The 14,256-nt window shown below is 40.0% G+C and overlaps 1 pseudogene; it reads left to right on the forward strand.

The window, feature by feature from the left end:
- The first annotated feature begins 8,645 nt into the window (after nucleotides 1–8,645).
- Nucleotides 8,646–13,371, forward strand: LOC136164120 (small ribosomal subunit protein eS17-like; annotated as a pseudogene).
- Nucleotides 13,372–14,256: the final 885 nt, after the last annotated feature.

The raw sequence follows: 14,256 nt of genomic DNA on the forward strand, positions 1-14,256 counted from the left end.
CAGAGGAGCTTGGAAGGCTACAGTCCATGGGGTCACAAAGAGTTGGCCACACACACACGGTGGACACAGACCTCTGGCAGAATCGGCTTTAACTTTCTGAGACCTGTGTTTAGTCACCGAGAACTCATGTAATCCTACTAAGAGTCTGATATTTAGACTTACTTTTCATTATGCTTGAAAGTGAAAATTTTCATTCTGATGACACTGAATAAATATATATTAATAATTAAATTAAATGTTAGTGAATTGAAGTGAAAGTCACTCAGTCATGTCCAACTCTTTGTGACTCCCTTGGACTATACAGCCCGTGGAATTCTCCAAGCCAGAATACTGGAGCTGTTCCCTTCTCCAGGGGATCGTCCCAACCCAGGGATCGAACCCAGGTCTCCCACATTGCAGGCAGATTCTTTATCAGCTGAGCAACAAGGGAAGCCCTAAATGTTAATAAATACAAACTATTTAAAAATAAATATTTTCTTAAAAAGTAGACTTCTTGCAAGAAAATTTAAGATATGACTGAGTTGCCCTTGGTGCAACTATGGAAAAGGGACAGTAACCTTCATGAACATTGTTTAGTAACAATGATCGTAAGTTATTAGCTTTTCAGTTCTGCAGAAAAGGACACATTATTAAGTAGCAGGGCCAGTGGATTAAGGACCCACTATCCTGAGGCTCTGCGATAAGATCCTCTGACACAGCAATATCACTCATTAGAATATATTTTAAGGAAATATCAATAAGCAAGCAAATGTGTATGGAAAAACATTCCAATGTTGCTTGTAGTTTTAAAAAACAAAGGAAACTCATTAAATTTCCTCTAAAGAAAAGAAATGTGATAAAATAAGTGATTGGACACCCACATTATGGATGCAGCTGCAAAAATGAGCTTTTCAAAAATTGTTAATAACATGGGAAAAAGCACATAACATTAAGTGAAAAGTCCATTATTCAAAATCAATATAGGGTATAACATTAATGTAAAAATATATTTGTATGCATAATAAAAAGTAAAGTGCATATAATAAAACTAACACTTTTTTTTTGAAAATGTGATTTTTTTAGGGGAAATCCACTTGAGTGAGCTTTTTAGTTTCATGAACATTAAAGAAGTCCCCAGTCATTACCTTGGAGAAATTTGTGAAGAAAATATTTGCCTTGTTGAATGGTAATATTTACGCTGAAAATATATTGTAAATTATACACTTTTTTTTTAGTAGTTTTGTCTATAAAAGTTTTTTTTTTTCCTCCTTGGTAAAAGTATTGTTTGCTGTCTAAAGATTTAGAACACTCAGTGCCTGGGTATGCTGCTTTTTCTCCTGGAGTTAAATGTGTGAATACGTGTTGTATGTGGGCATGGGCATATATGCACATGCTGTTCAATTGCTAAGACGTGCCCAACTCTTCACGACCCCATAGACTGCAGCATATCAAGTCTCTCTCTCCTTCACTGCCTTCTGGAATTTGTTCAAATTAATGCCCATTGAGTTGATGGCGCTATCTAACTCTTTCATCCTCTGCCACCCCCTTCTATATCTTTCTTTACACAGTTGCTCATAGAAAATCTGGAACTGAGATTTTGGAAAGTAGTGAACGGACACAAAGAGAGATAGGCATAACTATGCCATATAGAAGATAAAACTAACTTTAAAAAATCACACTAGGTACCAGGTTCAACGTGTATTCAGCTTTTATTTAAGACTAGACATCTCAATATTTAGTGGTATTAGCATGTTTTGATTGTTCAGTCTGATCAGAGCACTGAGATCCAACTCTGTGTACAAGAGGAGTTCCTCTAAAAAAAAGTGTTTTTTTGTTTTTTTTTTTAATTTACACTCTAGATCATCTTAGAATATGGCAAATCCTGGTGTAAGAAATCAGAATTTTGTAGATAAATCCGAGGCAGTGAGAAAGGAACTTCATCTGCTTTCTGAGAGATTTTCTGGGCTTTGGACACACATGCTTGGGAACAATTTTACTAAAAGAGGGAGACTTGCACTCTGGCATGGAGTGTGGAGTGACTGACAGGAGATAGCCAGAGATGCATCTGACTAGAGTTTCCTTAGTCTTAAGTCTGACCCTAAGAGAAACCAAATCTAATGGAACTTGATATCTTATTCTCCTGGCATGTATTCCTGAACCTACATAGAGGGTTTTTTGTTTTTTTTTTTTAATATATCAAGTCACTTCGGTGCCACAGGGAATTAAAGAGAGGGTCTGACCACCTCTTGAGCTGGAGAGGCATAGAATAAATATGCTCTGCTCTCTCAACACCAGTGATGGAAGCAGGAGAGGCAGAAAAAGAGATGGGATTTTAGACAGTTGTTCAGGTTTCTAATCTAACAGGGCACCTAAAATATCACATAAAATGTAAAGAGAGAGAACATTTAATTAATCAAAACTCTTTTCAGGTAGAAAGGAATTTTGTGATGGGTCACTAGTATTGAGTTCGAAGAACACTCTGATTCTGGAAACAATTGAGGACTAAAGGAGAAGTGGGCAGCAAAAGATGAGATGGTTAGACAGCATCACCGACTCAATGGACATGAGTCTGAGTAACCTCCAGGAGATAGTGAAGGACAGGAGAGCCCGGTCTGCTGCAGCCCCTAGGGTCACAAAGAGTCAGACACAACTTACAGCTGAACAACAACAGCAAAAGTGTTGAGTTTAAAATCCACGAGTATCTTGTGTAACAATGCAATGCTAAGTAAGCTCCCTTTTAAAGATGATGTTCAGGTTAACTTCATGGACTTATATGACAGAATAGGGTGTGCAATTCTAGACCCCAAACTAAAACATCTGAGACAATATGTACAATTAGCTTCCTCAGCAGTGCTCAGCCTCTTCTCTGCATAGTGAAATATACCTAGAAATGATCACCTGGCACCAAATCACTAGCCTGGTCAGGGGATCCAACCCCAGACTGCCCCAGACAGCTACATGCAGAGTTTAGCTCTGAAAAGTCATGATGGGTCCAGAGGATGGCTGGGTCCAGCACAATGTCCCTCCCCAGAGTTCAAAGTGTGTATTCCAGGAGGTGTGAAGAAGAGACTGAATCTGAAGAAATATAATAGTCACCCTCAGTATCCACAGCGGGGGTGGGTTTATGGCCCTCTGCTGCTGCTGCTGCCAAGGAAACCAAAATTTTCGAATGCTCAAGTCCTTTTATATAAAATGTCATCATATTTGCTTATAACCAATGCACATTCTCCTATATACTTTCAACCATCTCTAGATTACTTATAATACCTAATACAATGCGAATGCTATGTAAATAGTTGCAACAAGCAGAAAATTCAAGTTTTGCTTTTTAGAACTTTCTGGAAATTTTTCCCCCCAGTTGACTGAATCCACAAATGTGGAGCCTGCAGATACAGAGTGCTAACTGTATAATTCATGACTGTACACCTGAGCACAGGACAGACTGAGGAAAAGTTGTGGGGTATTTGAAGAAAAACGAAAGGGCTTAAACCAGTGTAATTCCTGTTATTGAAAATTTACTGACTTTCTTCCCAAATGAACTCCCTGAGGGAAAAGATTTGGGTGGGTTGTTTGTTGTTTAGTCCCTAGTGACTGATACAGTGCTTTGTACATGCTAAGCACTGATTATTATTTATTGAATATGTGAAAAGTGACTTCGTTTTACACTCATGTTAGAAAAGTTTAGGCATTTGAGCTGGAGAAGGCAGTGGCAACCCACTCCAGTGTTCTTGCCTGGAGAATCCCAGGGACGGCGGAGCCTGGTGGGCTGCCGTCTATGGGGTCGCACAGAGTCGGACACGACGAAAGCTATTTAGCAGAAGCAGCAGCAGGCGTTTGAGCTATGTACGTGAATAAAAACATACTTACATACATATGTGCGAAAGTACTACACATATCCCTATAGTAATACAAGTTAATTTGCTAAAATATAAAAAATGTTTATCTTGGTTCAAGTTACTACAAGTCATTATTTCGTTTCCTTAAATTTTTTTATGTTTCTCAATTTCCTACCTAATTAAAATTAAACAAAGAATGCTACTTAAAGAAATACAGCTCAAAATCCATAAAAATACATCCTAACAACATAAACAAAAATATTTAATAGATAGCAGATTATAATGACAAGTTTTATGCTTAAAATCTCACAATATTTCAAACCCTGTTCCGTGTTTCATAAACATAGGTCTTTTACATGTATGACTACGAAGCTCTATATCAGAAAGGAGCTTAGCTAAAAGCAGAGACTCAAAATTTGATGGGGGAGAGAATATCCATTTATATCCCCTACCTTGCAGAGTGGAAGTTCAAAGCAAATAAAGGCCAAAGTACCCTAACTGAAACTTAAGCCGCTGTATGTATTTTCCCCCAGACAGCAATTGGATGGGCCTCAAGAATTTATGTCTTTGTTTTTATTATGTTCCAAAATAACCAGCCACACCACTAATAGATGTATTCCTTTTTTGCTTTGCTGTACTTACAGCCAGGCATAATTTTATAATTTCAGCTTGAGTAAGTTTCATATTCCTGTATAGAAAGTGTATATTTTTGCTCTGATACTTTATCTATTGACATAAAATTGTCTTAACTTTCTTTCTTCATAAATTCTCTTCCCTTGTACTGATCAAAAGACCTCCCACAGGGAAGAACAAAGAGATCTATGCAGATTGGCCATTTTAATGAAAAGACCTTTTATTCCCTAGTCTGATTCTGCTATGATATCTTTCACAAATGAGTTAAAGGGCAATAAAATGTCAAAAGAAAGGAGGACAAATACCTTCCAGGATTAATGGCTATTTCACCTCCCTCCAGGCATGCATCTTTTTTAGGAAAACAGGATGAGTACACTCACTAAGGAGTTCAGTGAAACTAAGCAAACATCAGGGTTGCTTTCCTGGGTCCTCATTACAAATTAGTAATTAAATTACTGGAAAAAACACTCATCTCAACAATTTCAATGGCTCAAGATTTCCCAACTTCTTTTTTTTTTATTTTAATTTAATTTTATTTTTCATTTTAGATTCTCTTTATTTCACATTTACATCTCCATTACTCCGCCTTTTATTTTTTATTTAATTTTTAAAATTAATATATTTATTTTGATTGAGGCTAATTACTTTACAATATTGTGGTGGTTTTTGCCATACATCAACATAAATCAGCCTCGAGTGTATCTGTGCCCCCCCATTCTGAACCCCTCTCCCCACCCCATCCCTCTGGGTTGTCCCAGAGCACCAGCTTGAGTGCCTTGCTTCATTAGATTCCAGATTCTTTACCTGGAAAATCTTCACAGAGATCTTCCTAAGATTACTACTCTAAGTGACTTCTGAAAGCTTTGCCCAAGAATTTTTTATAATATTGCATTTGTGTATGCTCAGTCGTGTCAAACTCTTTGTGACCCTATGGATTGTAGCCCTGCCAGCTTTCTTTGTTCATGGGATTTTGCCAGAATACTGGAATGGGTTGCCATTTCCTCCTCCAGGGGATCTTGCAGACCCAGGGATCTAACCCACATTTCCTGCTTCTCCTGCCTTGGCTCATTCTTTATCAATGAGCCACCTGGGAAGCCCTTCCTATAATGCAGCAAACCTAATTTACAACATCTCTCTAATTAATCAAAGGTGGAAGGGGACAGTTAAATCTCCTAATCCTAAACCTTTCCTATATAGGTCCATTTGTGTGTGTGTCTATTCATAGATGCTTCCCCGGTGGCTCAGACAGTAAAGAATCTGCCTGCAATGCAGGAGACCTAGGTTTGATACCTGGGTCAGGAAGATCCCTGGAAAAGGGAATGGCAACTCACTCCATCCCCTGGAGTGATTCCTGGAGAATTCCTTGGACAGAGGAGCCTGGTGAGATACAGTTCATGGAAGTCACAAAGAGTCAGACATGACTGAGCAACTAACACTTCGTTCATAGATAAGTTTTATATTCTAGGGTTGAGTACCTTCCAGTGGGAAAAATAGAAATAAAAGTAAGCAAGTGACAGATAAGGCAGACTGGACTTGGGGCTCAGGAGGACATGACCTGGATGGCATGGCTGGAGTGGAGAAGAGCAGTGGGGACGTGGCTGACCAGTTATTCTGCTCTAGGGTGATGACCGTAATGGTGAAATGCAGGCTAGCCAAGGGTAGACATGTCCTGGAGGAAAGCATTAGGAGTGGGATCATTTGTGGAATGAATAACTTTTTTCCTTTGAATATTCTACTTTAAAATATGCTTAAATATCATATATTAAATTCACCTGTGAGTCTGGGTTTAATCAGTGCATTTCCATAGCAACTCTGTAAGAGGACTCTCAGGAAAGATCTGACAGGACAGCAGGAGCATAAAGGAGTAATTTAGGATATTTTATAGGTTTGTATACACCTCTGGGGATTTCCTCAGTGGTTCAGCAGTGAAGAATCCACTTGCAATGCAGAAGGCTCAGGTTCAGTCCTTGGGTTGGGAAGATTCCCTGGAGGGGGCATGGCAACCCACTCCAGTATTCTTACCTAAAAATCCCATGGACAGAGGAGCCTGGTGGGCTACAGTCCATGGGGTCACAAAGAGTCAGACACAACTGAAGCAACTGAACACGCACGCGCACACACACACACAGAGACACCCCTCCAAACTCACAAAAGTTCCAAAGCCAACGTAATGTGTGTCTTTCTTCAGTCTACAAAAAGGAGATTGCAGAGTCAAGCAGATCTTTTCCAAATCAGGTCTGTATCGTAGGGACATCCAGGTGTCCCTAGAGCAGCTTTTTGTAATGTTTGTAATAGCAATGTCCTAATATGCCCATAAAAGACTGAGGTCCTGGTTCCTACTCCAACAGATGGGAATTCTTGAGTTTCAGTGTGGGGTCTTGGAAATTTCCCTGGGGAGATTCTGATGCTAATAGTCTAAGAATCATACCTTGAGAAAAACTGCTCTCAATACCTTCTCCTTAGTAGTATGGCTTGGACTTTGCCTAAGACTTGACCTCATAAGTGATGTGCTTAGTCGCTCAGTCATGTCTGACTCTTTGCGACCTCGTGGACTGTAGCCTGTGAGGCTCTTCTGTCCATAGGATTCTCCAGGCAAGAATACTGGAGTGGGTTGTCATGCTCTCCTCCAGGGAATCTTCCCAACCAAGGAATTGAACCAAGGTGTTCTGCATTGCAGGTGGATTCTTTACCATCTGAGCCACCAGGGAAGCCCAAGAATACTAGAGTAGGTAGCCTATCCCTTCTCCATCAGAACTTCTTGACTCAGGCATTGAACTAGGGTCTCCTGCATTGCAGGCAGATCCTTTACCAGCGCAGCTACCAGAGAAGCCCTGACATCATTTAAATGATTTAGCCTAAAATTGACATTGTCTACACAGCACACTTAGTCTTGCCCTGTCCCCAGGCACTGCTAATGCACAAATACCTTTGCATGTGTTGGAAAATCTTTCTCTCATGTAGGTAGGGGGTCTACAGAAAGCCTCCTTTCCTCCAGCAAAGATTACTCTGAACCAGGGTCTACAGTTTGACCAGTGGAGAATGGACTGGATTTCAGCTGGACTGACCTTCTGAATTGGGTTGAACTTACTGACAGATGAGCCCAATTGCAGACTGCATTTCTACTATTATCCTGGAGCACATGAATCAAAGTCAAAATGTGCATGAGAATCAGAAGTGTCAAGTTACTTTACAATTAAGTTGGAATTAGTCACTTGCAAAGATTCCTGTCTTGTCTTTCTCCTACAGGGCCCACAGCTAGTTTTACTGCTCTTGTGTTGTCTGATGGTGTTTCATTTGGCAGTATAATTTATAAAACAAGAGAGATGCATGTTACAGATATTCTACAGATTCTAGTGGATTTACTAATTTCTTGAATCCAGGAAATTCTCAGTTCTGTAAGTATTTTTGCACTTTCATACTCCACCAGTCAACTTCACATTCTTCAGGATTCTGTCTAAATCCCCTTTCTCTTATCTCTACATTTTCTCCTGGATTGCCTATCCATTCCTATGACTATTTAATGATTTGTGTGTGCTAGTCACTCAGTCGTGTCTGACTCTTTGCCACCCCATGGACTATATATAGCTCACCATGGTCCTCCGTCCATGGAATTCTCCAGGCAAGAATACTGAAGTGGGTTGCCATTCCCTTCTCCAGGGGATCTTCCCAATCCAGGAATCAAACCCAGGTCTCCCACATTACAGGCAGATTCTTTACCATCTGAGCCACCAGGGAAGCCCATCTAATGATTTAGAAATTTAAAACTCAGAATCTGGTATGAAGGATAGATCTATTAGATGTTTGCGTTTGAATGTATCAAGATCAGAATGTCCAAAAGTGAATTAATGAACCATCTCTTTCAAAACTGCACCTGATTCAATCTCTGTGACCAATCAGTCTAAGCTAAAATCTGGGCAACATTCTTGATTTTTTCTCTTCTGTTACTTTCTACATCCTTTCAGAAGATACAGTGTATGCCCTTAACAGCAAAGGAAATCTGATGCAAGGAATTGGTTTCATAGATGACAGAAGAGCTGAAAAGCTAAGCAGAAATTGGTAATGGAACCCAAAGATTATCAAATGAGCCAAGGAAGGATATGGTGTTACTGGTGACTGGAGCCTCTAGTAGACTGGAGCATCTAGTAGAAGCTGAGACCAAAGCAAGCCAATGTGGAGAGAGCTGAAGCCATGGGCAAGATGGTACACCTGCCTAAATGTTCTACCAAGCCCCAACTAATGCTCTGTGTCAGCGCAAGCCACATGCAGCAGGGAAACACTCTGAAATGTATAACAGAAAAGGGAAAGGATAAACAATGGATTGGAGGGCACACCAGTAACAGAAATAAATACTGCTAAAACCCTGGGTCAGGAGAATCCACTGGAGAAGGGACAGGCTACCCACTCTGGTACTCTCGGACTTCCTTGGCGGCTCAACCGGTAAAGAATCTGCCTGCAATGTGGGAGACCTGGGTTCGATCCCTAAGTTGGGAAGATCCTCTAAAGAAGGGAATAGCTACCCGCTCCAGTATTCTATCCTGGAGAATTCCATGTACAGTATAGTCCATGGGGTCACACAGAGTCGGACATGACTGAGTGATTTTCACTTTCAAAATCCATTTATCACTTTCCTCTCTGCCATCTGTATTATTCCTGCTGACTTCTAACATGCCTGTCCAATGTATGCTCCATACAGGAGCCAGATTAATTCTTTCTCAAATATAAATTGTACCTATTTCAAATGTTAGTGTTCATCTTTACTCCTCCCTTGCCTGCTTAAAGCACATCAGTGACTTCCTATTGTACTTTAAGTTAAAAACATGTAGCCATGGCTTGTAAGACTACCTATTCTGGGTCCTGCTGGCCTATCCAAACTCGATTCCAACCACAGTCTATCTCATTAAATTCATTTCAGAGATACTAGCCCCTTTTTAGCTTCTGGAATATACTGAGTTCTTTTCATCCTTAAAACCTTAAAAGTCTTGCTTAGTTATCGAATGGCTGTCTCATATCTTCCAAAACAACATCACCTGCCTTAGGTAACCTTCCCAGATAACTGAATCTAGGCAGCATCTGCATCATCAACCTGTCACCTTCACAGCAACTTTCTCAGTTTATACTTTGGAGGGGTTTTTTTTTTTAATTTATTCCCATCTTCCACCATTGAGTTATAGGTACCATGAGATAAGGAAACCACACCATGTCAATTTTATTTGATTGGTATATCATAAATACTGTGGAAGAGAAAGTTTCCTAGTCATATTAGAGAAATCTAATAATTATATGTACTTTCAGTGGTGTAATAAGTCACTGATTTTTTCATTTCCAATAGGACAGTGTTTCTGAAGATACTGATTCAGTAAGTCTAAAGTGGATCTGAGACTGCATTTTTAACAAGCTTCCAGGTGAACCCCAGGCACCACATTTTTTGGTAGCGAGAAAGCCATCAAGCTGATAAATTAGATTTACATGAATGCTTTCCAAAGTCTACACCTTTTAGCTTCTCTGCATTCTGAGCTGGAAAGTAGAAAGAAACTACAAAATCAATAAAATGCAAAGTTCAATTAGTGGTAATCAGTCTCTTGGCCACATTTTGTTCTTCTGAAATTATGTCTCAACCTCTATTTACTTTACAACAGCATTTCCTAACAGAACTTGTACTTCAAATTTTCATCACTAAAGCATGAACTAATGCATATTTGAGAACTAACAACTAATGTACAAATCAATGATGGTAACCTTCATTTGTATAGTGCTTTCTAGCTTGTACAGAAATTCTAGGCACATTATTGTGTTTAATCCTCACAGTAATTCAAAATGTAGCCAAAGCAAGAATCATTAACCTTATACTATAGAAATCTGATGGAAATACAATAACTGTGATAATAATCAGTAGTATCTTTACAACTTTGTTTGTGTGAGTGTGCTTAGTTGCTCAGTCATGTCTGACCCGTTGCAACACCATGGACTGTATCCCTCCAGGCTCATACTGGAGTGGGTTGCTATACCCTTCTCCAGGGGATCTTCCCAAACCAGGGATCAAACCCAGTCTCCCACATTGCAGGTTGATTCTTTACTGTCTGAGTTACCAGAGAAGCAATATTTTCATAATTTCACTTGAAAAAATTTTAATATAAAACATTAGCTAATTTTTTTATTTGTATAATGATCCTTAAAGTCAGATAAATATCTGTTTTTGGTTATTGGCCATGTGTAGTTTGTTGTTGTCGTTCTTGTTTACTCACTACTGTGTCACAAAACATTTTTTACATCAGTTTTTTATTGTATCTGTCTCCATGGCTACTTTAAAGAATATAAACTATGTGTATCTGAAAACCTGAGTTTGAGTCCTTACTCATTATTCATTCCCTGTGAGACCTGGTGCAAGTGACTTCACTGTTTTAAAGTCTCTGATCTTATCTGTAAGCTGGAAGGAGTAATCATTTCTATTATAGGGAACCACATTCTTCTTTGGCTTCCCTGATGGCTTAGTGGTGAAGAATCTGCCTGTCAGTACAGGAGATGCAGGTTGAATCCCTGGGTAGGGATGACCCCCTGGAGGAGGAAATGGCAACCGACTCCTAAATTCTTGCCTGTGAAAACCCATGGTCAAAGGAGCCTAGAGGGCTACAGTCCATGGGGCTGCAAAATAATCTAACATGATTTAGTGACTACACAGCAGCACATTCCTCTCTCCACAGGTTTCAAAACAAAGTGACATCCACAGGACATGGAACAACAGGCTGGTTCCAAATAGGAAAAGGAGTACGTCAAGGCTGTATATTGTCTCCCTGTTTATTTAACTTATATGCTGAGTACATCGTGAGAAATGCTGGGATGGATGAAGCATAAGCTGGACTCAAGATTGCCAGGAGAAATATCAATAACCTCAGATATGCAGATGGCACCACCCTAATGGCAGAAAGTGAAGAGGAACTAAAGAGCCTCTTGATGAAAGTGAAAGAGGAGAGTGAAAAAGTTGGCTTAAAGCTCAACATTCAGAAAACTAAGATCATGGCATCTGGTCCCATCACTTCATGGCAAATAGATGGGGAAACAGTTGGTGACTTTATTTCTGGGGACTCCAAAATCATTGCAGATAGTGATTGCGGCCATGAAATTAAAAGATGCTTACTCCTTGGAAGTAAAGTTATGACCAACCTAGATAGTATATTAAAAAACAGAGACATTACTTTGTCAACAAAGGTCCATCTAGTCAAGGCTATGGTTTTTCCAGTAGTCATGTATGGATGTTAAGAGTTGGACTATAAAGAAAGCTGAGCACAGAAGAATTGATGCTTTTGAAGTGTGGTGTTGGAGAAGACTCTTGAGAGGCCCTTGGACTGCAAGGAGATCCAACCAGTTCATCCTAAAGGAAACCAGTCCTGATTGGAAGGACTGATGTTGCAGCTGAAACTCCAGTACTTTGGCCACCTGATGCGTAGAACTGACTCACTTGAAAAGCCCCTGATGCTGGCAAAGATTGAGGGCAGGAGGAGAAGGGGATGACAGAGGATGAGACAGCTGGATGGCATAACCGACTTAATGGAGATGAGTTTGAGTAAACTCCAGGAGCTGGTGATGGACAGGGAAGGCTGGTGTTCTTCAGTCCACGGGGTTGTGAAGAGTCAGTCATGATGAGCAACTGAACTGAACTGAACTGACATCCACTTTACTCTCTAGAAATGAAAATTTTGAAGAAACACCTTGGAAATATCTGTTTCTCTTTGTTCCTTGTGTTACATACACCTCTCTGATAGATGTAGAAATTTATTAATCTGACTGGAGAGATACAAAGAGTCTGATACCGTTAATCACATCCATCTACTGGGAAGGGTTAAGTTATTCAAGTCACTATTCCCATCTGTTATCTATTATATCTTGTGTGCATAACTAAAGCATTCTCCTCTTGTATTCATACATTAATGCTGTTAATAAGCTCTGAAGATTTTCTTCTAAAAGCAAATTTGGAAGCCCAAATCAGTCAACATTTAGAATTCAAATGTTCTCTGAGTTAAAATTATGGAAGATTATTTCATGGAGCTGGCAAGGTATCTTTTCTAAGAATTTACTTGCATGGGGGAATGTGGTCTAAATTCAGGGGAAAATGTATGCCTGGAGGCCAACTTTATAGTTGCATTATCCAATCCTGCTTTCCAGCTGACAACGTGATATTTTAAGCCCTCTCAGGTACCTATGTCTGGGTTTCCCGGGTGGCTCAGTATTAAAGAATCCACCTGTAGAGCAGGAGATGTGGGTTTGATCCCTGGGTGGGAAAGATCTCCTGGAGGAGGGCATAACAACCTATTCCAGGATTTTTGCTGGAAAAATCCCATTGACAGTGGAGCCTGGCAGGCTATGGTCGATATGGGATTGCAAAAAAAAAAAAATAGACATAACCGAAGCACCTGAGTGTGCATACACATACACAGATACCTATGTTTACTCCACAATTGGTTTAGGGCTTAGAAAGGAGGTAGGGTGAGTTCTTGTACCAAGAACCTGCCAATATAGGTCACATTCACACCAAAACCAAGAAGAAGGCAGCCTGGGTCATCACTGAGAAGTACTATACAAGCTTGGTCAATGAATTCCACACCAGTAAGTGTGTGTGTGAGGAGACTGCCATTATTCCCAGCAAGAAGCTCTGCAACAAGATCACAGGTTCTGTCAAACATCTGATGAAGTGGGTTCAGAAGGACCCAGTGAGAGTTATCTCCATCAAGCTGCAAGAGGAAGAAAAGAGAGTAGGGATAATTATGTGCCTGAGATCTCAGTCTGGATCAGGAGATCCCTGAAGTATTAATAGATCCTGACACTAAGGAAACACTGAAGCTCTTGGACTTGGCAGTCCAGTCTGTCCAATCTGCAGGTCACTCAGCCTATGTTTGGGATGAGTTTCAAAACACCACATGGAGCTGTTTGAAACTTTCTATAGTGCTGTAATAGTTTCAATAAACTTCAGACAACAACAACAACAAAAAGGAGATAGTCTGTAATTAGCCATCAGTTTTTGTTTTTTTTTTTCAGAGAAAAGCCAACTACTACTTTGAGGAGCTATTTAAAGAGCAAAATATACATTGTGTTGCACTACACATAACACACAATTAATGGAGCTACTAGTGCTAATGTGTGTGTGTGTGTGTGTGTGTGTGTGAAATGGCTTTAGTCATGACCAACTCTTTGCTACCCTATGGACTGTCACCCACCAGGCTCCTGTGTCTATGGGATTCTCCAGGCAAGAATACTGGAATGGATTGCCATGTCCTTCTTCATGAGATCTTCCCAATCCGGGGATTAAACTCATGTCTCTTATGCCTCCTGCACTGGCAGGCTGGTTCTTGCCACTAGCACCACCTGGGAATTACTGCTGTTAACATTCCCATCTTAATTGGCTCATGTTAATGGGTATGATAAATTTGCAGACCAATACAAACAAATGAGAAGAAACAAAATAAAAAGAAGTGGACAATATCAAAGGTATCAAACATTTATGGAGATGAGAGTACTGATCCAAATTTAATTTAATGAATCAACAGAACAAATTCTTGGAGATTATCTTTAACTCTGTTGAAAAGTTCAGCACTGAGAAACTCAACCAATAATTTTCCCAAGGCCATATACTTGATAAGCATCAGTTCAGTTGCTTAGTTGTGTCCAACTCTTTGAGACCCCATGGTATGCAGCCCACCAGGCCTCCCTGTCCATCACCAACTCCCAAAGTTTACTCAAACTCAAGTCCATTGATTGCTGAGGAAGGCTTTCTTATCTCTCCTTGCTATTTTTTGGAACTCTGCATTCAAATGGGTAT

This window comes from Muntiacus reevesi, chromosome 3 (genome assembly GCF_963930625.1).
Source record: "Muntiacus reevesi chromosome 3, mMunRee1.1, whole genome shotgun sequence".
Classification (NCBI taxonomy): Eukaryota; Metazoa; Chordata; class Mammalia; order Artiodactyla; family Cervidae; genus Muntiacus; species Muntiacus reevesi.